At 43.0% G+C, this 24,101-nt stretch overlaps 1 non-coding gene across 1 annotated transcript; it reads right to left on the bottom strand.

Moving 5' to 3' along the window:
* Positions 1–18,015: 18,015 nt before the first annotated feature.
* LOC120275003 lies at positions 18,016–18,122 on the bottom strand. The gene has a single exon (XR_005541032.1). It is a non-coding gene; the product is annotated as a small nucleolar RNA R71 (small nucleolar RNA).
* Positions 18,123–24,101: the final 5,979 nt, after the last annotated feature.

Raw genomic sequence — 24,101 nt, 5'->3', positions numbered from 1 at the left:
AGGCCGAGTATGAAGGAAATAGGCCAATATGGATAACAATGCACCGATTTTGGAGGAAATCTTGCTAAGGTTCAAACGCGATGACATAGGTCGATGGGAGATGGTAGAGTGTGTGGCAACCTCCTCGTATTCGAGTTGGCACATCCATTTGGAGGGGCACAAAGGCTGTCACACTCGAGCATCCCGACTTATGCACATAGATCAAGAGTTTCACCAATGTGTACACCATTGAAGAAGCAAGTGATCCACGACGTGAACGTGTGACCGTTTGCATTACCCCAATGAAAGTATAGAATTGGGAAGCTATTCAGGTCGCATACTGTAGCAGAGTATTGTAGCAACATTGTAGTCTGTACTGTAGCAGCACTGTTCACAGCCGGCCGAAAAACCAGAGAAACAGAGAATCCACACGAGCGCGTGAAAATTATCCACGCCGGTGTGGAAATTCCGCACGGGCGCGTAGAGCATCCACGCCCGTGTAGTCCCCCGATTAGAGCCTATTTAAAGCCGATTCAGCCCCGATTTTGGTATTCTTTTCTCCATCTTTTCCCCAACTTGAGAGAGGGCTTCGGCTAGGGTTTCGAGGGGTATTGGCCAAGGTTTTGGAGAGGTTCTATGGCTCCGACATCGTCAATCCTTAGGAAGAAGGTTGGTAGGGGAGCTTCCGTCGAAGCGTATCCTATACCGGACGAGGGAATCCTTGGACGACGAGTAGAGGACTTTCCACAAGACCATCGACACGACTATCGAGGGGGTTTCTTTATGGATTCATTGCTTTTACATTCTATTTCTTTGATTGTACTTAGCTCCATGGAGAGCTAAACCCCTAGTGGGTACTCGTGTATTGTGAACCCTAGGATGTATTTGTTTCTTTGAACCTCTTTATTATCCTTTCAATAAATTGATGTTTATTGTGAGTTCCAACCTTGAATGCTTGATTGTATGAACATTTCCCCTAGAGTGACACTAGGGTTGAGAGTTCTTGTTGGTAACCTTGTGAGTGAGTGAATTTCCTCGAGTTCTTTGCGGTCATAATAGAGTGAATGGTCTAAGGGATGAATTTCCGCTGGGGCTTAGTTGCGCGTGCAATGGAGTGAAGCATTGAGGTGATCTTAGTATCTAGGGCTCAATTGTGGTTAGGGACCTTCCACCTGGACCAAAGGGTTATGTCTATATTAAGGAAGAGATTTATCACTTGGAATCCCTGGAGCTCATTGCAACTCTATGCGAGTGCGAGATGCTGAGATTGTTCGATTTCTCCTCCAGGACATGTATAGAGTTAGGCATAGTTGACCTTAGATTTGGGACTATGTAATTAAGGATGTCTACGACTCACCATTGCATTGATTAGGAAGCATAATAGAGGGTTCTTGCACTTGAAACAATTATTCTAGGCGGAGCATTATCCGAGTACCCCATCTTTATCGATTGCCTTACCTCCTCCTTTACTCGTGCTCTCTTACTTGTTGATTTTTACTTTTGAGAATTGAATCATTATCACACTCATTATCATTGATCTTTTACATAGCTAAGAATCGAATTAAGTATTTTTATTCCCTACTCCCTGTGGATTCTATACCGGCTCACCCGGGATTATTACTTCAACAAACCCGTGCACTTAAGGGATATACGCAAGGGGATCTTGTCAAGTTTTTGGCACCGTTGCTGGGGAGAAGGAGTTTAGAGATACTTTGCACTTTGTTTTCTTAGCTATTTCACCATACATTCTGTTTCATATCTTCTCATTCTATCATTGTTCTGACGTTTCCTTATTATTATTTTTTTTTATAGGAAATGATTAACATGTTTGAATCATTTGGCACTATCACGAGAATGGTTGAACACGTGGAGCAGAAAGTTCAAACGATTGAATGGCATGACATGTTGTGTCCTTCTCACCATGAGCAGTGTACAACTCAACAACCAGTAGAAGAATCGGTTGAAGAGTACATCGCCAGGATTCAAGGGCAAAAGAGTGAATTAGATAATGTGATAAAGCAGTTTGAGGAATCCACGTCGGCGTCAATGAGTGACCAGTTGGAGGAAAGTGTAGAAAGAATACTTGCTCGGTTTGATTCTTCCTATCAAGATCGAGGCGGGGAACTCTTTTCGATTGGGGTTGCTATTTCAAAAAGTAGAACTATGTGGAATGGACACGTTGATATCTGTTGCAGATTGTAAAGAGATAGGTACTCAGTTAGAAGAGGAGGAGAATAACTGCAAACATGAGGCAAATGTTTTCGAGGAGATTGATGAAATGAAAGAGGGCGGCTTGCACCCATCAATTGTTGAACCACCAGAACTTGAGCTTAAAACTCTTCCAACACATTTGGAATATGCATTCTTAATGAAGGACTCTAAACTCCCTGTGATTGTAGCTTCAAAATTGTCTGCGGAGCAGAAGGATAAGCTTGTTAGCATGTTGAAAAAGCACAAATCAGCTATTGCATGTAAGATCTTCGATATTAGGGGTATAAACCCATCATTCTGCACTCATAAGATCCTAATAGAGGATGACTACAAATCTGTGATCCAACCTCAGTGAAGATTGAACCCGAATATGAAAGAAGTTGTTAAGGCGGAAGTAATAAAACTTTTGGATGCAGGAATCATCTATCCCATATTAGATAGCAAGTGGGTGAGCCCAACCCAAGTTGTCCCGAAAAAGGGAGGAATGACTGTGGTGAAGAATGAAAAGAATGAGTTAATCCCCACTAGGACAGTTACTGGTTGGCGAGTTTGCATTGACTATAGGAGACTGAATGACGTCACTCGGAAAGATCACTTTCCTTTGCCATTTATTGACCAAATGTTGTTGGAACGACTAGCGGAACATCAATTCTACTGTTTCCTTGATGGCTTGTCGGGATACTTTCAAATTCCAATAGCCCCAGAAGATCAGGAGAAAATCACATTTACCTGCCCTTATGGTACCTTTTCTTATAGAAGAAGGCCTTTCGGGTTGTGTAATGCCCCTGCAACATTTCAGCGCTTCATGATGGCCATTTTCGATGACTTTCTCGAAGATATTATGGAAGTTTTCATGGATGATTTTTCAGTGTTCGGGGAGTCTTTCGATTCTTGCTTATACAATTTGGAAAGAGTATTAGTGAGATGTGAAGAGATGAATCTCGTCCTTAACTGGGAGAAGTGTCACTTTATGGTGCAAGAAGGCATTGTCCTTGGACATAAGATTTCCCAGGCAGGTATGGAGGTGGATAAGGCATAGATTGAGATAATTGACAAGCTTCCTCCACCTACGAATGTAAAGGGGATCCGCAATTTCTTGTGTCATGCAGGTTTTTACAAAAGGTTTATTAAGGACTTTTCGAAAATCTCCCAACCGTTGACCAAACTTCTGGAGAAGGATACCCCTTTTGACTTCGGAAACGACTGTCTGATTGCATTCAATGTGTTGAAAGAGAAGTTAGTGCAAGCACCAATCCTGACAACACCGAAGTGGGATGAGCCGTTCGAAGTAATGTGTGATGCTAGTGATTATGCAGTGGGAGCGGTTTTGGGTCAGAGAAGAAATAAGCAATTTCAACCGATCTATTATGCTAGCAAAACTCTCACAAGTGCACAAGAGAATTACACCACTACTGAAAAGGAATTATTAGCAGTAGTGTATGCTTTTGATAAATTCAGACCATATCTCATCCTATCTAATGTCACCATGTTCACAGATCATTCTGCACTCCGTTATCTCATGAACAAGGCAGATGCGAAGGCGAGATTAATTCGGTGGATATTGTTGTTGCAAGAATTCGATATGGAAATCAAAGATAAAAAGGGGACAGAGAATGCGGTTGCCGACCATCTGTCGAGACTAGAAGGTTGTGAGGGGCAAGAACCGATAAACAAGGAAATTAATGAGTTTTTCCCTGAAGAGCACTTGTATGTGGTACAGGAATTAGAATCGAAAGATGTTCCATGGTTCACAGATTTTGTGAATTATCTATCAGGACGGGTACTGAAGCGGGGTCTAAGCTTTCAAAAGAAGGAGAAATTTTTCAGTGACCTTAAGAACTTTTTCTGCGAAGATCCTTAATTGTTCCGTATTTGTGCAGATCAGGTGGTTCGAAGATGCGTTTCTAGAGAGGAAGGTTGGAACATCATTGCGCATTGTCACTAAGGCCCAGTGGGGGGGATTATGCTTCAAGTCAAACTGCAGAGAAGGTTTTAGCCGCTGGGTTCTATTGGCCAACCTTATTCCAAGATGTTCATCAGTTTGTTTTACGATGTGATAGTTGTCAAAGGACTAGAAATTTATCGCTGAAGGGGACGAGATACCTCAAAAATCCCATGCACTCATGAGGTATTTGATGTTTGGGAAATTGATTTTATGGGACCATTTCCAAAGTCCAATGGAAATCAATACATTCTGGTGGCAGTTGACTATGTTTCCAAGTGGGTGGAAGCCCAAGCTCTTCCAACTAATGATGCACGAACTGTGGTGAAGTTTTTAAAGAAGCTATTTACCCGCTTTGGAACTCCAAGGATCATTATCAGCGATCGGGGAACCCATTTCTGTAATACACAACTGGCGAAAGTGTTAAAACGCTATGGGGTTCATCATCGTCTAGCTACTCCTTATCATCCGCAAACAAGTGGGCAAGTGGAGGTCACAAATAGAGAGCTCAAGAAAATATTAACCAAATCAGTGGAACAAGGGAAACGAGATTGGTCTGAAAGATTTAATGACACACTTTGGGCTCATAGAACAGCATATAAAACTCCAATAGGAACAACTCCCTATAATTTAGTGTATGGAAAATCTTGTCATTTACTGGTGGAATTAGAGCACAAAGCATATTGGGCAATTAAAGTGATGAATTTTGATTTGCGCAAATCAGGAGAGCAACGAATGTTACATCTCAACGAGTTAGACGAATGGAGGATGAAGGCATATGAGAATGCAAGGATATACAAGGAGAGAATTCGGAAGTGGCATGACAAGCATATTAAGATGCCAAAGGACTTCAAAGCAGGTGATCGAGTGTTACTTTTTAACTCTTGTCTACGTTTATTTCCGGGGAAACTCAAATCAAGGTGGTATGGTCCGTATATCATAACCGAAGTTTCACCCCATGGAGCCATTGAGATTAACCATCCGGAGAAGGGTACATTCAAAGTGAATGGACATAGGCTAAAACCATACTATGGCTGAGAGATTTGCAGTGACAATAGAGAAGTATTCTTCCTCCATGAACCCCCATGAGGTAAGGTAAGGTACGTCAAGCTTAGTGACGTTAAACAAGTGCTTCTTGGGAGGCAACCCAAGTGTTTACTGTTTTCTTAGCTTTTAGTTTAGTTGTTTGCATTAATTATTTGTTATGTGTTGGTGTTTTAATCTATTAGATGTTTGTGCTGAGATTTCCTTGTGAACTTTGAGTTTTTTTTAATCATGTGTTTTCATGTAGAATTGGCGAAGTTTGGTCGTGTGAGCTTTATTTCAAGTTTTCCACTGGTAAAATTTGCATAATAGGGCAGGCTCTGAGTGTGTAAACATGTTCAGAAATATTCTGCAGAGCCTGCAGATTTTTCTAAGTCATCCACAGAAAACACACGGGCGTGTGGGATTTCCACACGCCCGTGGGTGTATACTGCGAGCTCATCCGGAGAAGGCACAGGGGCGTGCGGCTATCCCTGTGAACGACCATGCGACTGTCACACGCCTGTGGGTAATTTCCGCACGAGCGTGTGAATTCCTACAGAGTTGGGCAGATTTTCCCGAGAGCACACAGGGGCGTGGACTCGCCCCTGTTAGCAACCTTGTGAACCACGCACGGGCGTGGGTAATTTCCGCACGCCCATGTGAAACCCTACAGAGGAGTTCTCTCCATCCCGAAAAAACACAGGGGCGTGCAGTTGCCCCTGTGAATTGGGCATGTGAATGTCCACGCCCGTGGGGATTTTTCATACGGGAGTGTATAACACTTGGTATTTTTCTCGGATGACCAGAGAAATCACAGGGGCTTGCGTTTTCTCCTCTGGGTCGGATGCACGGGCGTGGGTATTTTCCACACGCTCGTGCACGAGCGGTCAGAGTCAAAGGTGTGCTTTCCCGAGAGAGCACAGGGACGTGTGTACGCCCCTGTGGTGCTCTTGAAATGAGGTGCACGGGCGTGGGGAATTTCCACACCCCCGTGTGGATGCACAGAATTCCAAGAGACACTATTTTTTCCTTAAAACCCTTGTGATCCGTCTCATTCTTCATCTCCAGTCGCCAGAGAACGAATTCTTATCATCTGTTCGATCGTTCATCGTTATTTTGGGAGGATTTTGCTTCACATATCATACCAATTTTCAAAGTTTTCAAAGTTTTCACAATATTTCTTCGGTAACGTTTTCATCCTCTTTTCTTCGCCAACTCTTGTTTTTCACAGATTAAATATCTTTGATTGCGAATTTCCATGCATAGTATATGTTTAGGAAGAGTTTAGAATTGGTTTTAAAACAAATTTTGAGAGTTGTTGTGCACCCGTGCAGGAGCTTCAACGCCCTGCAGATCCACACGGGCGTGGGTAATTTCCATAAGCTTGTGTGGAATTCTATAGTATATTGCTTTTGAAATTCTTTGATTGTTTTCTTCTTTTGTACTATAGATATGGCCCCTCGCATGAAGAAAAATGAAGTGAAGCGTCTCAGACTCACACCACCTGAGCCATTACACATGGAATTCTCAAACCCCGAGCATCAAGCTCGATTCGAGAGACTTTCAGCACTCGGGTTTTGGCAGACTTGTTTCGTACATTTGCAAGTGCTGAAAGCTATTCAGTAGGGTGATGAGGTGACTAATGAAATTGAGGAGATGCTAGCGGTGGGAAGCTGGAGGAGGCTGCTGATGATCAGTGAGCCAGCTTACCGCGCATTGACGCTAGAGGTTTTAGCGTCTTTTGAGTTTCATTTAATGCACGGGAGATTTGATACCACGGAGGCAATACAGTTTCGAGCATTCGGACATTTATTCTCCATGAGTGTCACTGAGTTCGCGATTCGGACGAGGCTCGTGCGATGTCGCTATACGTGCATGCGGTGAGTATGGACGATACCGCAGATTTTTCCAGATGTCGCTGACTCCATATCATGCGTATAGGATTTTGTGTGGCCACGGGGAATATGAACCGGGGTTGTCGAAGGCCTCTAGTTTATCTCGGTTCAGCTACAGATATTTGCACGCAGTTATCGCCAGTGTCCGTGATGATCTAGCGGGATAACACAAACTGCTTTGACCAAGCTGGATTTGCTCGTTATGTACTCCATGGCCCCCAATGTACCACTTCACTTGGGATGCATACTGGCGGATATTCTGCAGTACCAGGGTCATTTGACGATTGTGAGTTTATTATTTGCTGGCCCCTATATCACTAGACTTATTTTGGGAATGGGTTTGGGAGACGTCTTACGTGGTGCTGAGAGGACAGTTGTGCCTAGCCCTCTTGCGTTTGATACTATCAGGATGATGGGATTAGTACGGAGGTTTGGGCCAGGAGTCTATATTCTTGCTACTGACTGACGCAGAGACCACCGATGAGCTGAGGAGAATCATGGGAGTGTCCATCAGATTCCCACACCTTCTGTAGCACCGGGTACTCGAGCTTATGATCATATTGAGAGGCTGGAGACCGATGTGAGAGCCGATTCGGATCGAGGTAGCGGAGCTCGGGGCTATGCGATCGGGCTCGATACAGATCTTATGGCCCGGTTTGACTTTCTACGAGATCTACTGAGACCCAGACCTTCAGTTCCTCTAGCACCTCCATCCTCTACACCGGCACCGGTAGACCCACTATATGCTTCACCAGTGAGCATGGAGACAGGGAGCTCCCGAGAGCAGACCCGACACTTGACTTTTCCTTTACTTTCTTGCATTTTATTTTTTTATTTTTTTATTTTTTTATTTTTTTGTTTTAGACTTTGTTCACTCGTAAAGGATTCTCCTTCCGAGTTTATTTTCATTTTGCATCATCGAGTTGTATTTATTGCTTTTATCTTTTATATACACTCGATTTATTTTTCGTCTTTATTGAGCTTCACCCGAACCCCCTCGTGTATGCGTGCAGATGGTCTTGTCTTCTTGGGAATTGAGACTTAGTCATGCGCACGGCCAAGGTACTGAGGTACTTGGCCGTGTGAGCTTCACAACCTGTTGGAACCCTACTCCCAACAGACTAGCTTCATCAAACGTCACACTAGGAGTTAGGGGAGTATTGTTTTGATTGCTTCTCCAACATTTGCTTTTGAATGATTTATATTTGGAGTGAGCTTGAATTTGTACATTGGGGACAATGTACAACTTAAGTATGGGGGGAGGAAGTTTCATAGTGCACACATCTTTTCTATTGTTCTTGATTGATATATGCTCATATAGCCAATGGAGGCTCACCTTAGTTGCAATGATTGTATTCTTGAGTTTAGGAGAATTTCTAACATTGAATGTTTTCATGCTCTAGTTCTTACTTGAATTTCTAGGAATTTTTGCCTGATTTATACTTAGTGCACTACTTCCTCTTTGAACTCTATTGGAAACTCATGTTCGATGTTAAAGGGACTAGTTAGGTTTATTTTCTTGTGCTAAATTCTCAAAAAAAAAAATATGGAAAATGAAAAGAAAGAACAAAATAGTTTTATTGTTTATTTGTGCTTGTTGGGTGGAAAGAGCTACCACCTATATAGTATGAAGCTACTCTCATAAGTCGGATACTAGCTATGCCCTAATGAGAGAAAGAGCTATCTCATACGATGAGTGAAAGCTACCACTCCGGTATAAAGAGTGACCACCTCGAAAGTGTGAAAGCCACCTTAGCGGCCGTTTTGGAAAGGGTTACCTTAGAGGATGTGTGAAGCTACTACCATCTTTGAAATTGTTGTCACTTTTGTAGATAAATAAGTCCCTTTTACTTAGAACTTTGAGGAGTATACCTTGTGTTGTTTTTGAGTGAGTTCACACACGTACACGATTTCGGGTTTTGTTTCCTTTTCAATTCAAGTTTTTAGCTAGAGCATTGATTTTTCGTATTTAGTGTTGAAATTTCCCTTACTTGTAGAATGCTCTCTTTGTATACTTTGGTGAACCTAAGGCCAAGCACTTCCAACATTTTCTTCATTGATGCACATAGTGTTTTTAATTTTTGCTTGAGGACAAGCAAAAGCTTAAGTGTGGGGGAGTTTGATAAGTGCTTGTGCGATACGAATGCGAAACGTTCATTCCTTATGTTGAGCATTACTTTTCTCGGGTTTTTACACTAATATGTGTGTTTTTTATGTTACTTTTATGCAGGTAGGGTTGTGAGACCGAGTATGAAGGAAATAGGCCAATGTGGAGCACAATGCACCGATTTTGGAGGAAATCTTGCTAAGGTTCAAACGCGAAGACATAGATCGATGGGAGATGGTAGAGTGTGTGCCAACCTCCTCGTATTCGAGTTGGCACATCCATTTGGAGTGGCACAAAGGCAGTCACACTCGAGCATTCCGACTTATGCACATAGATCAAGAGTTTCACCAACGTGTACACCATTGAAGAAGCAAGTGATCCACGACGTGAACGTGTGCCCATTTGTGTTACCCCGATGAAAGTATGGAATTGGGAAGCTATTCAGGTCGCATACTGTAGCAGAACATTGTAGCAACATTGTAGATGCGTCTTGTAGCGACCTTTGTTCATAGCCGGCCGAGAAACCCGGAGAAGCAGAGAATCCACGCAGGGCGTGTGGAAATTATCCACGCCCGTGTGAAAAATTCCGCGCGGGCGTGGAGCATCCACGACCGTGTAGTCGCCCGATTCGACAATATTTAAAAGCCGATTCAGGCCCCGATTTTTGGTATTCTTTTCTCCATCTTTTTCCCCAACTTGAGAGAGGGCTTGACTAGGGGTTTCAAAGGGGTATTGGCCAAGGTTTTGGAGAGGTTCTACGGCTCCGTCATCGTCATTCCTTAGGAAGAAGGTTGGTAGGGGAGCTTCCGTCGAGGCGTATCCTATACCGGACGAGGGAATCCTAGGATGTATTTGTTTCTTTGAACCTCTTTATTATGCTTCCAATAAATTGATGTTTATTGTGAGTTCCAACCTTGAATGCTTGATTGTATGAACATTTCCCCTAGAGTGACACTAGGGTTGAGAGTTCTTGTTGGTAACTTTGTGAGTGAGTGACACACCACGAGCGTTAGACAATGCTAGGTTGGAGAGGGTTTAGAGGGTGAGTCGAGAGGTACAGGAGTGTCCTCTTTCCCCTCCGGAGTGATAGATTCTACCTCCTTTTTTTGAGTTCATTGCAGTCATAATAGAGTGAATGGTCTAAGGGATAAACTTCCACTGGGGCTTAGTTGCGCGTGCAACGGAGTGAAGCATTGAGGTGATCTTAGTATGTAGGGCTCAATTGTGGTTAGGGATCTTCCACCTGGACCAAAGGGTTAGGTCTATATTAAGGAAGAGATTTATCACTTGTAATCCCTGGAGCTCATCGCAACTCTATGCGAGTACGAGGTGCTGAGATTGTTCGATTTCTCCTCCGGGACATGTATAGAGTTAGGCATAGTTGACCTTAGATTTGGGACTATGTAATTAAGGATGTCCACGACTCAGCATTGCATTGATTAGGAAGCATAATAGAGGGTTCTTGCACTTGAAACAATTATCCTAGGCGGAGCATTATCCGAGTACCCCATCTTTATCGATTGCCTTACCTCCTCCTTTACTCGTGCTCTCTTACTTGTTGATTTTACTTTTGAGAATTGAATCATTATCACACTCATTATCATTGATCTTTTACATAGCTAAGAATCGAATTAAGTATTTTTATTCCCTACTCCCTGTGGATTCGATACCTGCTCACCCGGGATAATTACTTTGACAAACCCGTGAACTTGCGGGATATACGCAAGGGGATCTTGTCATAAAACTTGCATACTAGGGCAGGCTCTGAGTGTGTAAACATGTTCAGAAACTTTCCGTAGAGCCTGCAGGTTTTTCTAAGGTATCCAGTGAAGACGCACAGGCATGTGGAATTTCTGCACGCCCGTGGATTTGTATTGCAAGCCCATCCAGAGAAGGCACAGGGACGTGCGGCTACCCCTATGAACGACCATGCGAATATCGCACACCCGTTGGTAATTTCCGCACGGGAGTGTGAATTCTTGCAGAGTTTGGCCGATTATCCCGAGAGCAAACAGGGGCGTGAACTCGCCCTTGTGGGCGACCTTGTGACAAGTGCACGGGCCTGGCTAATTTCCGCACGTCCATGTGAAACTCTGCAGAGGAGCCCTCTTCATCCCAAGAAGACACAGGGGCATGTGGGTGCCCTTGAGAGTTTTGCATGTGAATGTCCACGCTCGTGCGGAATTTCTGCCCGGGCATGTGGAACGCTTAGCGATTTTTCTCGGATGTCAGAGAAGCCACAGGGGCGTGCGGCTACCCCTGTGCGTTGGGCGCACGGGCGTGGGTATTTTCTGCACGCCCGTGCGAGAGCGTTCAGAGACAGTGCGAGTTTCTCTCGAGAGCGTACAGGGGCGTGTATCTTCCCATGCGGAGCTCTCTTGATAAGGTGCACGGGCGTGCGTATTTTCCGCACGCCCGAGCAATTGTGCAGAATTCCAAGAGGCCTCGAGTCTTCCTATAAAAATCCTTGCATGCTCTCTTCCTTTTCATCTTCAACCGCCTGAAAACCGTTTCTGATCATATTACCGACCTCTCATCGTTGTTTTGGAGGATTTTTCTTTGCATATCGTACCGATTTTCAGAGTTTCCGCATTTATTTCATCGGTAACCTTTTTATCCTCTTTTCTTCCCCAACTATTGTTTTTCACAGATTAAACATATGTAAGTGCGAATTTTCATTTTTACAATGCACGGTGCATGTTTAGAAAGCATCTAAACGTGGTTTTAAGTTAAATTCTTGAGAATTGTTGTGCACCCATGCGGGTTTTTCACGCATGCAAACCCTCAGGACGCGTGGGTAATTTCCACAAGCCCATGTGGAATTCTGCAGTATACTGCTTTTGAGCTTCTTTGATCATTTTCCTCTTTTTGTACTACAAGTATGGCACCTCACGTGAAGAAGAACGAAGTAAAGCATCTCAGAGTCACCCCACCCGAGCCAATACACATGGAATTCTCAAATCCCGAGCATCAAACTCGATTTGAGAGACTTTCAGTACTTTGTTTTGGTCAGATTTGTTTTGTGTATTTGCAAGTGCTGAGAGATATTCAGCGGGGTGATGAGCTAGCTGATGAGATCGATGATATGTTAGCAGTAGGAAGCTGGAGGAGGTTACTGACGATTCGTGAGCTGGCTTACCGCGCATTGACGCTCGAGGTTTTAGCATCTTTTGAGTTGAGGTATGGGAGAATTGACACTATGGATGCTATACAGTTTCGAGCATTCGGACATCCATTTTCCATGAGTGTCACTGCGTTTTCTATTCGGATGGCCTGTACGATGTCGCATATACTAGTACAGAGGAGTATGGACGTTTACCTGTGGATTTCCCAGTACCAGTGACTCCAGACTATGTGTATAGGGTCCTATGTGGACATGGGTAGATTGAACTGGGAATTTTGAAGGCCACCAGCCTATCCCGGTTGAGCTATAGGTATTTGCACGTGGTCCTCAGCAGGTCTGTGTCAGGTCGAGGCAATAATACAGCTGCTCTGATCAGGCAGGACTTATTCTTTTTATACTCCATGGCCCGCAATGTGCCGATTCACTTGGGGTGCATAGTAGCGGATGTTCTGAGGTACCAGGGTCAGTCTGCGAGAGTGAGATTATTATTTGCTGGCCCTTACATTACCAGACTCATCTTGGGGATGGGTTTGGTAGATGCTTTACGTGGTGTTGAGAGGACAGTTGTCAGGATGATGGGGTTGGTAAGGAGATGTGGGCTAGGGGTCTATATTATTGCTTCAGCTACACCAGAGACCGCTGGGAGAGGAGGGGATACAGTGGAGAATTCCGGATAGGTTCCCAGATCCCGTGCAGCATGGGGGCCTCGAGCTTATGATCATATTGAGAAGCTTGAGAGCGATGTGAGAGAGATTCGGACCGAGATAGCGGAGCTCCGCACGATACAGTCAGCTCAGTATACAGATCTTATGGCCCGTTTTGACTTCCTACGAGATTTATTAAGATCCAGACCCTCGGCATCTCTTGCACCCCCATCTCCTATACCAACACCGGTGGACCCACGTTATGTTTCCCTACCACCAGCAGTAGCAGAGGAGCTGACAAAGTGAGACACCGACATTTGACTTTATTTTTCTGCATTTTCTTTATTTTGCATTTTATTTTAGACTTGTTCACTCAGAAAGGACTCTCCTTCTGAGTTTATTTTCATTTTGCATCTCGAGTTTTATTGAGCTTTACTGAACCCCCTTATGTATGCGTGCAGATGGTCTTGTCATCATGGGAATTGAGACTCTATCATGGGCACGGCCAAGTTGTCTCGGCACTTGGCCGTGTGAGCTTCACAACCATTCGGAACATTACTCCCAAGGACTTAGCTCCATCAAACGCGACACTAGGAGTCAGGGGAGTATTATTTTGATTGCTTCTACAACATGTATTCTTCATTGATATACATTATGAGTGAGCTTGCATGTGTACATTGGGGACAATGTACAACTTAAGTGTGGGGGGGGGGAGTTTCATAGTGCATATATCTTTTATATTAGTTTTGATTGTTATACATGCTCACATAGCCAATGGCGGTTCACCTTAGTTGCAATGATTGTATTCTTGAGTTTAGGAGAATTTTTAACATTGAATGTTTTCATGCTCTAGTTCTTGCTTGAATTTCTAGGAATTTTTACCCGATTTACACTCAGTGCACTGCTCACTCTTTAAACTCTATTGGAAATTCATGTTCGATGTTAAAGGGACTAGTTATAGTTGTTTCTTGTGTTAAATTTTGGAAAAAAAAAATGAATGATGAAAAGAAGGAACAAAATAGTTTTCTTGTTTGTTTTGCATTTTGGGCGGAAAGAGCTACCACCTATGTAGTATGAAGCTACTCTCATAAGTCGGATACTAGCTATGCCCTAATGAGAGAAAGAGCTATCCCATAGGATGAGTCTACCACTCCGGTAGAAAGAGCTACCACCTCGAAAGTGTGAAAGCCACCTTAGCGGCCGCTTTGGAAACGGCTACCTTAGAGGATGTGTGAAGCTACTACCATCTTTGAAATTGTTGTCACTTTTATAGATAAATAAGTCCCTTGTACTTAGAACTTTGAGGAGTATACCTTGGGTTGTTTTGAGTGAGTTCACACATGTACACGATTTCAGGTTTGTTTTCCTTTTTTATTCAAGTTTTTAGCTAGAGCTTTGATTTTTTTATTTAATGTTGAAATTTCCTTTACTTGTAGAATTCTCTCTCTGTACACTTTGGTGAACCTAAGGCCAACCCCTTCCAATATTTTTTTCATCTATGCAAAGAATGTTTAATTTTTGCTTGAGGACAAGCAAAAGCTTAAGTGTGGGGGAGTTTGATAAGTGCTTGTGTGATATGAATGCGAAGTATTCTTTCCTTATGTTGAGCATTACTTTTCTCGGGTTTTTACACTAATATGTGTGTTTTTATGTTACTTTCGTGCAGGTAGGGTTGTGAGGCCGAGTATGAAGGAAAGAAACCAATGTGGATCATAATGTACCGATTTTGCAGGAATCTTGCATACGTTGGGTGTGAGATGCTAGAGTGTGTGCCAACCTCCTCGTATTTGAGTTAGCACAACCACTTGGAGGGGCACAAGGGCAGTCACACTCAAGCATTCCGACTTATGCACATATAACAAGATCTCCACCAACTTGTCCATCATTAAAGAAGCAAAGCGATCCACGATGAAAACGTGTGCCCGTTTGCGTCACCTCAATGAAAGTATGGACTCGGGAAGTATTTTAGGCCAGGTACTATAGCAGAACAATGTAGTGAAAGTACTGTAGCAGCATTGTTCATAGCCGACCTAGAAAACAGGAATTCAGAGAATCCACACGGGCGTGTGGAAATTATACACGCCCGTGTGGAAATTCCACATGGGCGTGTGTAAAATCCACAGGCCCGTGTGGTCACCCGATTCCAGCCCTAATTAAAGATGATTCAGCCCCGATTTCAGCATTCTTTTCTCCATCTTTTCCCCAACTTGAGAGAGGGTTTCGGCTAGGGTTTTGAGAGGTTCTATGGCTCCGACATCGTCATTCTTGAGGAAGAAGGTTAGTAGGGGAGCTTCCATCGAGGCGTATCCTATATCGGACAAGGGAATCCTTGGACGATGAGTAGAGGACTTTCCACAAGACCATCGAGCGGGTTTCTCTATGGATTCATTGCTTTTACATTCTATTTCTTTAATTGTACTTAGCTCCATGGAGAGCTAAACCCCTAGTGGGTACTCGTGTATTGTGAACCCTAGGATGTGTTTGTTTCTTTGAATCTCTTTATTATGCTTTCAATTAATTGATGTTTGTTGTGAGTTCCAACCTTGAATGCTTGATTGTATGAATATTTCCCCTAGAGTAACACTAGGGTTGAGAGTTCTTGTTGGTAACCTTGTGAGTGATTGACACACCACGAGCGTTAGACAAAGCAAGGTTGGAGAGGGTTGAGAGGGTGAGTCGAGAGGTACATGAGCGTCCCCTTTCCCCTCCGACGTGATAGATTCTACCTCCTTTCCTCGAGTTCTTTGCGGCCATAATAGAGTGAATGGTCTAAGGGATGACCCTCCGCTGGGGCTTAGTTGCGCGTGCAACGGAGTGAAGCGTTGAGGTAATCTTAGTATCTAGGGCTTAATTGTGGTTAGGGATCTTCCACCTTGACCAAAGGGTTAGGTCTATAATTAGGAAGAGATTTATCACTTGGAATCCCTAGAGCTCATTCCAACTCTATTCGAGTGCGAGGTTGAGAGGTTATCTAATCTCTCCTCCGGGACATGTATAGAGTTAGGCATAGTTGACCTTAGATTTGGGACTATGTATTTAAGGATTTCCACGACTCACCATTGCATTGATTAGGAAGCATAATAGAGGGTTCTTGCACTTGAAATGATTGTCCTAGGCGGAGCATTATCCGAGTACCCCATCTTTATCGATTGCCTTACCTCCTCCTTTACTCGTGTTTTCTTACTTGTTGTTTTTACTTTTGAGAATTGAATCATTGTCACACTTATCACTACTGATCTTTCACATAGCTAAGAAGCGGATTAAGTGTTTTTATTCCCTACTCCCTATGGATTCGATACCCGCTCATCTGGGATTATTACTTCGATAAACCCGTGCACTTGCGGGATATACGCAAGGGGACCTTGTCAGGCAGTCACACTCATGTATTCTGACTTGTGCAACATTGTTAAGAGCTTTGTCAATGTGGGTTCATTGAAGACTTGATGTGATCTACCGCATGGATGTGTGCCCAATCATGTGGCCTCGATGAAGAAAATGAATTCGAGAGTATTCCGGCGAAGTACTATAGCAGTTTTGTTGTAGTAAAATCACTGTAGCAATTACTGTTCACAAAGCACAAGGAAAAAATTCCTAGAAATCCACATGACCATGTGGAAATTCCACACGCCCTTGTGGATGCCCGTTTTCAGCCATATAAATACCGCTTTAAGAGTTTCTTTTGGGGATCTTCTTCTATCTTTTGCCTTACTTTTGGTGATAGTGCGGCTAAGGTTTGGAAAAGCTTTTGCTGGTCTTTAGGAGTGGTTCTACAGCATTCGACATCGAGTTCATTTGGAGGAGAACTATTGAGGGAGCTTTCGCCGGCATTGATTCAGCGAGGTGTGCTCTAGGTTTGATAAGGGAACCTTTGGAGAAGATGAGGCGGCTCCTCAAGATCATCGACACGAATGATATGAGGGTTTCTCTATAGATTGCTTGCATTTACTTTTAACTTCATTGTTGATTTTGTATTTCTCCATGGAGAGCTAAACCCATAGTGGGTGGTTGGAGTTGAGAGTATTCCTTTCCACAGGGGTATAGTGTAGAGAGCTAGTCATAATTAACCTTAGGTTTTAAACCTTGTGTCTTTGGATTACCACAACTCATTAAACTTCAATTAGGAGGCATAATAGTAGTCTTGCACTGGAAATAATAGTCGTAGGATGAGCATTGTCAGAGTACCCCATTTTACCGTTGATTACCTCTCTTTCCTATTCTTGCTTGTTATCTCTTCTCTTTACTTTTATTTGCATTGATACTTTGGATCAACATCACAAATTGGTTTTCACTATAGTTAAGTAGCAATACTTGTGTTTCTGAGCAACTATTCCCTGTGAATTCGACTACCCACTCACCAGGGTATTTTATTACTTCGACGACCCGTGCACTTACTGCGCACACACGCAAGGGGTATGTCAAGTTTTTGGCATCATTGCCGGGGAATAGGCATTTTGAAAGCATTTACACTTTGTTATTTTAGCTATTCATCACTTGTTCTATTTTCCACTTTCTTATTTTTCCATCATTCTGATTTGTTTTTCATTCTGTGATTGCAGCTCCAGGTTATGACCCTAGGTAACCCTTCGACATTGGTTTAAGGTGATCCAGAAATTGGAAGAAGAACTCACAAACGGGGAAAAGAACTTGTACAAGAACAGACAAATCAAGTTGAGATAGAAGTTGAAGTGTCTGATAATATGGATGAACAACATGAGCAGAAAAGGATACTGTCAGATTATACAATATCCGCAGTTCTTGGTACACAATCTAGCATTATGAGACCACTGATTATAGCTCAGAGTTTTGAGCTCAAGCCAGGCTTCATCTAGATGTTATAGCAGTCAAAAAAGTTTAATGGTTTGGTAGAAGAGGATCCGAACAGCCACATCGAGAATTTCTTAGAGATGTGTGACATGCTCAAGATGAATGGAGTTACAGATGATGCTATTCAGTTGAGGGCCTTCCCATTTTCCTTGAAGGGGAGAGCAAAGCAATGGTTACATTCATTACCTAGAGCATCGATCACTACTTGGGAGGAGATGGTAGAAGCTTTCCTTGACCGATATTTTCCTCTTGGTAAATCTGCAAAGCTCAGGAATGAAATATCCTCTTTTGTGCAAACATAATTGGAGTCTCTTTTTGAAAAATGGGATAGGTTCATGGATTTCCTGCGGAAATGTCCTCAACATGGGTTCCCCGAATGGATGATTATCCATACTTTCTTCATTGGTTTGAACCCGGTTTGAACCCAAGCACGAAGCAATTACTTAATGTTGTAGCATGAGGTACCTTAGGCAGTAAACCCCTCGAAGAAGGCCAACAACTCATTGAAGAGATGGCTATGAACAGTTATCAATAGAACACATGAGACAAGAAGAAAGTATCCGAACTTCATCAGATTGATGCGGTCACATCATTGCCACCCAGGTTGAGTCCTTGAACAAGAAGTTAGACATTCTAACTTCTCCTAGATTAGTGGTAGCGATGAGTTGCACTAGGTGCAGGGGAGGACATGCTTCATCTGATTACCAGATTTCTATTGGTGATATAAGTTCAGTGGAGCAGGTGGATTTTATAGGAAATGCAATGAGGAGTCAAGGAAATCCGTATAGCAATACCTACATCCGGGGTGGAGGAGCCACCCAAACCTTTCTTGGAGTAATCAGGGGCAACAGAAGGCCATGGCACCACTGGGTTTCCAAAAACAACAACAACATGGCCCGAATATGGAGAATAGAATTTCAAGGTTGGAGAACCGGATGACAGATTTGGAGAAGGCTTTGACCAAGTTCATTAAATCTTCAGACACGAGATTTCAGTAGGTTGACGCCATACTTGGCAACCATACCGGATCATTGCATAATTTGGAAAACCAAGTGGGACAAATTACAAAGTCACTCTCGGAAAGACCTCAAGGGAGTTTGCCAAGCAACACGGAGAAAAATCTGAGAGAGCATGTGAAGGCCATCACTTTAATGAGTGGTCGTGAGGTTGAGAGTAGGCCCCTTATTGAGAAGACAATGGTTGAGTCACCCAAGGAAGTGGAGGTGGAGGAAAGAGCTAAAGAGAAAGAGGTGGAACCCTCACCTTACAAGCCAAGAATTCTTTACCCCTCAAGATTGAAGAATGATCAAAATGATGAATAATACAAGAAGTTTTTGGGTCTATTCAAGCAGTTGCACATCAACATCCCATTTGTGAAGGCGTTGTCTCAAATGCCTCGTTATGCAAAGTTTCTCAAAGACCTCTTGACCAATAAGAGGAAGTTGAAGGAGAGTGCATCTATGATCTTAGATGCTTCGTGCTTGGCGGTGTTGCAAAACAATATGCCAAACAAGAAGAAAGACCCTGATAGCTTCATCATTCAATGCAACATTAGTAACTTGTGTGAAGAAAAGGCATTAGCGGATTCTGGGGCTAGCATCAATATCATGCCTTATACATTCTTTCAGAAGCTAGGTTTGGGAGAGCCTAGGCCCACTCGGATGACACTTCAATTGGCTGATAGATCAGTTAGACCTCCAAGGGGCATCATTGAGGATGTGCTTGTGAAAGTTGATAAGTACATCTTTCCTGCGGACTTTGTTGTGTTAGATGTTGATGAGAACGTCGAGGTTCCATTGATACTTGGAAGACCATTCTTGCGCAGTTCCAAGGCTCTCATTGACATGGATAGTGGGGAATTGCCACTAAGAGTTGGAGATGATAAGTTGACATACCACCTCGCCGAAGCCATGTGATATTCTCTTGATTTTGATGATACTTTGTACTTTCTTAACACCATTGATGAGTTAATTGATGATTATGTGCAGGAAATGTTGTGTTCAGACCCACTAGAGGGATAGCTAGATCAAGAAGTGGAGAATAAAGAAATTTTCACTTGGTCTAGAGGACAGGGTGCAACCTACCCCGAGAGTCATGAAGAGGATGATCCAAAAGCTCAAAAGGTCAAGGAGATATCACAAGAGGCGACCCAATGCTAGTGGGGATGAGCATTCACGAAGTAAGGGTGACGAACTCTTGAGTCCTAACAAGCTCGATAACTCCCCCTCTACCTTGTAAAAATTGTGTTCATCATGCTTTCAAGTTGTAGGTATGAGGGCAACTTTCATTCATGAATCTCTGTGAGGTAAGATCAGGTAAGTCAAGCTTAGTGACATTAAACAAGTATTTCTTGGGAGGCAACCCAAGTCTTTATTGTTTTTTTTTCTGGGTGTAGTTTAGTTTTTGCATGAATAAAAGCTTTAGTGTTGGTGTCTTGATTTTTACATGTTATTGCTGTATTTTTCTCGTGGATCGTTGGTATTTTAGTGTGGTTCATTGTGATTAGCAAAGTTTTAGGTCATTTGAGTGTGTTTTCATGATTCTCTCGATAGTTTTTCGCTGTTTCTGCAATCTATGTACATGGATGAATGTTGCAAAATTGTTTTTTCAGAGTTTGTAATTTCTCTAAGTCATCCAGTGTAGACACACAGTCGGTGGAATTTCCACACGGGTGTGTGTTTCCATTCAGTGCTCAACTTCTCCATCCCAAGAGAACACAAGGGCGTGTGAATGCCCCTGTGAGCGACCTTGTGACGGTCACATGCCCGTGGAGAATTTCCACATGGGCGTGTGGATCTCTACAGAGTGTCAAGTCTCCATCCCAAGAAGACACAGGGGTATGTGAGTGCCCCTGTGGATGACCCTGTGGGAGGTGCACGGGCGTAGGTAATTTTCACATGCCCGTGTGAAACTCTGCAGAGACAACTTTTCCATCACAAGAAGACACAGGGGCGTGTGAGTGCCCCTGTGAGTTCGTCTGTGAACATCCACATGCCCATGTGGAATTTCTACAGCGGCGTGTGGAACACTTAGAAATTTTTCTCTGGAGAACAGAGAAGCCACAGGGGCATGTGGGTGCCCCTGTAGGTCGGGCACATGGGTGTGGGTAATTTCCACACACCAATGTGGATGTATTCATAGGCAAACAGAGCCATCCTGAGAGCACACAGGGGCATGTGGATGCCCCTGTGAAGCTCTCTTGTATAGTACACTGCCCTGTGAAATTTCCACACGCCCGTGTGGATGTACAGAACACAAAGAGCGGTGACTTTTCTTTAAAGCCCACTCGTGTCACTTTGTTTTAAAGCTCCCAAATGGTCAAAGAACGCTTCTCTTCATCTTCCCAACCCTCTCTCTATCTATTTAAGGGATTTTTAGGTTGTTTGTTGGCCGTTTTCGAAGCTTTTAGTTCTCACTTCATCGGTAAGCTTTGCCTTTCTATTTTCTTCGCCAATTCTCCTTTGTTTTGCTCATTGTGGTCATTTTCGCATAGATTACATGTTAAAGATGTTGGTGAATGTTTATAGAATATATTCCAAAGCTTTCGTGATGTATTGTGAATTTCTACATGACTGTGAGGATTCCTGCAGAATGAGTTTTTAATTTTAATTTGATCATTTTTTCTTCAATTCTTACAGGAATGGTTCCTAGATCAAAGAAGTTGGCCGGCAAGCGTCCCCACGAACCCTCTCTAGAGCAATTGGAGTTTGTGATCCCAGAACATCAAGCTCAGTTCGAGCGCTTGTCGAAGCTCAAGTTTGGACAGTCGAGGTTTGCAGACTTAAGTACATTGAGAGAGATACAACTTGGGGACGAGATGGCTGATAAGGTGGATGAGCTTCTCTCAATTGGTAGTTACCGCAAATTATTGTATATTCGAAGTTGGCCATCCGTATGTTAATAGTGGAGGTGCTCGCTTTATTTGAGTTCTACAGATCTTATAGTAGCTTTGTAAGCATCAATGCCATCTAGTTCAAAGCATTTGGTCTGTATCACAACATGAGTATGACACAGTTCTCCATGTGGCTCGGTCTGTACGATGAAGATTATATTGATACAAAGGAGTATAAGCAGCTACCTACCGATTACCCGGGCAGTTTGACTCCTTAGAATGCTTACAGGATGCAGTGTGGTCAGGGACAGTACGAGCCGGGGATTTCCCAAGTGGCATGCCTCTCCCGGCCATCTTATAGAAATGTCGACGCTGTTCTCAATAGATCAGTGAATGGCTGTGGTGATAGTATAAGGGTTCTGAGCAGACAAGAGCTGCTATACTTATACTCTATAGTACAGAGTGAGCCACTTCACCTGGGACACATCATGGCATAGTATGTACGTTACCAGGGGCACTATGCTAGGGTAGGAGTGCTTTTCTTGGGCCCGTACATTACTAGACTCATCATGGGGATGGATCTCTTAGATGCGATTAGAGGATTGTGCCATCTTCCCTCGGCTTTGAAACCATGAGACGGATGAGCATGGTTAGGAGGTACAGAGACGGCGTCTATGTTATGATCATGCCCCCACCAGAGACGACGGAGGGTGAGGGTGACAATGCAGAGGATTCTCAACCTCCTCTTCAGCTACAGCTAGAGCAGATGGAGACAGAGACACCCCCTGCAGAACAGGAGCCACCACCATTGCAGGTCTTTTCTCCTTCTTGAGCCCATGATCACTTTTAGAGGCTCGAGAGTGCTGTAAGGGTACTATAGAGCGACTTGGCTGAGGTTCGCACGACACAGGCTGTGAACCACTCCGAGGTGATGGCGCGTCTTGACACATTACAATAGTTACTCGAGTGAGACGTGACCTCACGTTTGTTATGAGACCCCGAGCTCCACCGACACCTCCAACATCACTAGCAGTACCATCACTACCACCAGCAGCACCAGTTTCATCACCTGTAGTAGCAGCAGCCAAGCCAATAGAGCAGGACACCAACGCCTAAGGCGTCTTTATCTTTATCTTTATGTTTCGTTGTATCTATGTTTTGTTATTTTATTTTTGTATTTTATTTTGGACATGTATTACTAAGAAAGGACTTTCCTTTTGAGTTTATCTTTCTGCTTTTCAGCTATTCCACGTTGTATTTCATTTCCATATCTTTATAGACTCGATTTTATTTTATTTTTGTTAAGCTTTACTGAACCTCCCTTGTGTATAAGTGCAGATGGTCTTGTGAGTCTTGAATTTGAGGAATAGTCATTGGCACGGTTAATGTGGTATTCACATGGCAGTTGGAATACAACTCTCAATGAATATAGCTCCATCAAACATATTACTAGGAGTTCAGGGGAGTATTGTTTCAATTTCCCATATCCACATTCATGTTTTTCTTGTATTATTTTTTATTGTGCTTCTATGCGTATATTGAGGGCAATGTACATCTTAAGTGTGGGGGGGAGTTCACATTACCCATGTTCCATACTTATGCATTCATCATTCATGCTTATGTAGCCAATGGCGGTTCACCTTAGTTGCAATGGTTGTATTCTTAAGTTTAGGAAAATTTCTAACATTGAATACTATCATGCTCTAGTTTTAGTTGAATTTTTAGGAATTTTTGCTAGATTATCACCTTGTTGCACTCCTCATTCATGAAACTTTGTGGAAACTCAAGTTCGATGTTTAAGGGACTATTTTAGCATGTTTCTTGTTTTAATTTCTTTGAAAAAAAAAAAGTATATGTTTGTTTCGTATGTGCATTGGGGGTGGAAATAGCTACCACTTATGAAGTATGAAGCTATTCTCATAAGTCGGATACTAGTTATGCCCTAATAAAAAAAAGAGCTATCTCGTAGGATGAGTGAAAGCTACTACCTTAGTAGAAAGTGCTACCACCTTGAAAGTGTGAAAGCTACCTTGGCGGCCACCTAGGAAAGGGGATAAATGCTTGTGTATTAGTAATACAAAGTATTCTTTTCTTACGATGAGCATTACTTTTATCAGATTTTAGCGCTAATACAGGTGTATTTGTGAACTTTCGTGCATGAAGGGTTGTGAGGCCAAATATGAAAGAAAGAAGCCAAAATAGATTGCGATTGTACTTTGTTGATGAAATCTTGGAGTAAACAATGTGAAGACACAAGTTATGATCGAAGATACGTGAATGTGTGCCAACCTCCATGCGCTCAAGCAATTACATTGTTTGGAGGGGCACAAAGGCAGTCATATTTACGTATTCTGACTTGTGCAATGTTAGCAAGATCTTCACCAATATGGCATTTTATTGAAGAAGCGATGCGATCTACGGCATAAACGTGTGCCCGTTTATGTTGCCTCAATGAAAAGTGTGGATTCGAGAGTATTTTGGCAGAGTACTATAGCAGGTACTGTAAGAAATCATTGT

Source organism: Dioscorea cayenensis, chromosome 13 (genome assembly GCF_009730915.1).
Source record: "Dioscorea cayenensis subsp. rotundata cultivar TDr96_F1 chromosome 13, TDr96_F1_v2_PseudoChromosome.rev07_lg8_w22 25.fasta, whole genome shotgun sequence".
Taxonomy (NCBI): Eukaryota; Viridiplantae; Streptophyta; class Magnoliopsida; order Dioscoreales; family Dioscoreaceae; genus Dioscorea; species Dioscorea cayenensis.
Note: the sequence above shows the minus strand (reverse complement) of the source record. Positions and strands in the feature narration are given on the sequence as shown.